Source organism: Odocoileus virginianus, chromosome 7 (genome assembly GCF_023699985.2).
Source record: "Odocoileus virginianus isolate 20LAN1187 ecotype Illinois chromosome 7, Ovbor_1.2, whole genome shotgun sequence".
NCBI lineage: Eukaryota > Metazoa > Chordata > Mammalia > Artiodactyla > Cervidae > Odocoileus > Odocoileus virginianus.
This window is the reverse complement of record NC_069680.1, coordinates 12,764,998-12,767,870: the sequence shown is the minus strand read 5'-3', so window position 1 is coordinate 12,767,870 and position 2,873 is coordinate 12,764,998. Positions and strand designations below refer to the sequence as shown.

The 2,873-nt window shown below is 40.9% G+C and overlaps 1 pseudogene; it reads right to left on the bottom strand.

Annotated features, from left to right (window-relative positions):
- Nucleotides 1-925: 925 nt before the first annotated feature.
- On the bottom strand, nt 926-1,777 carry LOC139035903 (high mobility group protein B3 pseudogene; annotated as a pseudogene).
- Between the last annotated feature and the right edge of the window lie 1,096 nt (nt 1,778-2,873).

Here is a 2,873-nt window from a genome sequence, read left to right as displayed (position 1 = left end):
AAAATTAAAGTACAGTTGATTTAAAATAATGAGTTAGTTTCAGGTATACAACAAAGTGGTTCAGTTATGTATATATTTTTTTTCAGATTTTTTTTCCATTACAGGTTATTACAAGATGTTGAATATACAGTATTCAACATATACAGTTTCCTGTGCTGTACAGTAAACCCTTGTCGAATATCTGTTTTAGGTATAGTAAATTGTATCTGTTAATCCCATACTCCTAATTTATCTTTCACCACCTCCCTTTACCCTTTGGTAACCATAAGTTTGCTTTCTATGACTGTGAGTCTGTTTCTGTTTTTTTTTTTTTTTTTAATGTAATACTGTTTATTTAACTTCAAAAACATTTCAACATTCTAAACATACAAAAAAAAAAATAACAGAACATTGCAGATCGTGTTTAGTACAGAAGGTTCTTGAACTTTCACTGGTGCAGTGGCTCTTGGCTTTGCTGACAATGAACAGTTCTACAGTTTGTTTTAAAAAACAAACAAACAACAGTTTAAAACTACCACACTTCAACTAAAAAGGATCCAAAACACTTCTCATGCCTGCTGACCCCCCTCCCCTTTCCACAGCTAAGAATGGCAGTGGGATGCTATGTCGCTATATACAAAAACAAGACAACCTGAAGCTAAATGGATGCCCACTGCAGTATCCACAGGTCCAGCCCCGCAGTGCACGCCCTGAGCTATGGCCCCTCCGGAAGGCATTGCCCCCACACAGCCTCCACACCAAGCAAGGAGCATCAAGAGTGTGTCTCGGTTGCTTTGTTCTTTTTACAAACTATAGATATGTACAGTTGAGAACTCGGGATTTCTAGCCAATGACCATAGAATTAACACACCACCTTACAAATTAAAAAAAAAATGCCAGAAATATCTTTAAATGCCTTGTCACACCAACAGCAAAGTGCACAGAGTGAGGAGAACACGAGAGCCTTTTCATTTTAAAAATGTTTGGAAATATGTACAACTTTGATACAGTTTCCAGGTGCTCCAGACACCCATGGCCACTTAATGTAAACCACTTACAACTGCTAGAGCACGTGGAGAGACTAAGATATGATCATGAGCCAATCGGGTGATTAAACCTAATGAGGGCAACAGACACGTCTTGGGTGAGAGGTGTGTCAATCAAGGCGCTCCCTACTCTAAGGTATTCACAAGGAGACAGATCAACAGTTTTTTTTTTATTCATCCTCCTCCTCCTCCTCCTCTTCATCTTCCTCTTTCACCTTTTTCCGGGCAACTTTAGCAGGACCCTTGGCGCCATCAAACTTCCCTTTAGACTTATAGTCTGCAACATCCTTCTCATACTTCTCCTTCAGCTTTGCTGCCTTGTTGATGTATGGCTGCTTCTCACTGTCACTTAAGTTATTCCACATCTTGCCCAGTTTCTTCGCCACATCTCCAATAGAGATGCCAGGGTTTGTAGACTTGATCTTGGGACGGAATTCAGAGCAAAATAGGAAAAATCCAGACGGTGGTCTCTTGGGGGCATTAGGGTCCTTCTTTTTCTTGCCTCCCTTAGCTGGTCCATAATCCTTCATTTCCCGATCATAGCGCACTTTATCCGCCTTTGCCATCTCATCAAATTTCGACTTCTCTTTCCCGAACATGGTCTTCCACCTCTCAGAGCATTTCTTGGAAAATTCAGCAAAATTGACAGGGACCTCTGGGTTTTTCTTCTTATGTTCCTCTCTGCACGTCTACACAAAGAAGGCATAAGCAGACATCTTGCCCTTTGGTTTTTTGGGATCACCTTTAGCCATCTTGACTGTATTGTTCGCTAGTCCCTGTTTCTGTTTTTAAATAAATCATTTGTAGTTATTTTTCAGATCCCACATACAAGTGATGTATCTTCATCTGACTTATTTCACTTAGTATGATAATCTCTAGGTCCAAGCATGTTGGTGCAAATGAAAACATTTCATTCCTTTTTAAGGCTAAGTAATATTTCACTGTACATATACATAGCCACAGTTCCTTCTGCTCCTTATGCCAGGTGCCCTGCTGCTTCTCATAGGACTTCATCTGTAGGCAGTCTCCTTTTTCTTTTAGTGAAGTGGTTCCCACCAATGATCAACAAGACTGCACATTCTATTGGCCCCAGCCATGCTCCATCCCTTTTAGAAGTTGTTAATGGGTGTTCATCTTGGAGAAACTTCCAATTATTACATGGCAAATATTACCTTCCGGAAAAAGAAAATAATGACAACAGTGATAGCAACAACAAAGAGGATTTATTTAACTCCTGCGGCTGGAAGTCAGCATTTTAAATCTTCTATTTGTGGACACATCAGTCCAGCAGTCACAGAGGCGCCTGGGCTACAGTGCACGGGGTCTCAAGAGAGTGGATCATGATTGAGCAACTGAACGACAGTTCAGCAGTAGTTGAACAAAGTCATTCAATCCTCTGGGTCTTTAAACAACTACCATGTTATTACCCTCCTGTCTCCTGATCAACTCTGAAGTCCTTTGAAATACCCACACATGGGATGAAATGTGCATTTTAAGTTGTCTTTTTATCCATGGGGTTTACAACTGAGGCTCACACCATAATCCTGGCATAGGCATTGTATCATGAGGGGAGCAAACAGTTTCACTCTCTTCCCCTTTCCCTGTGGGGAAGGCTATTTTTCCATCCACTAAACTGAGGACTTTAGGTCAGAAGCCACTCACTCAAGGCTCTGTAGGGCTGGAATGGCCTGCACAGATTTTCCTGCAGATTGGAGGAGGCTCCTTGACTCTTTTACTTCCTGTCCTGTAACTGAGACACAGCTATGCATGTGGATAGAGCTGAAAAGTGCTGATACTCTGCTTTATCCATATGAATATCCATACGGATAAATTTCTATTAAATGTACT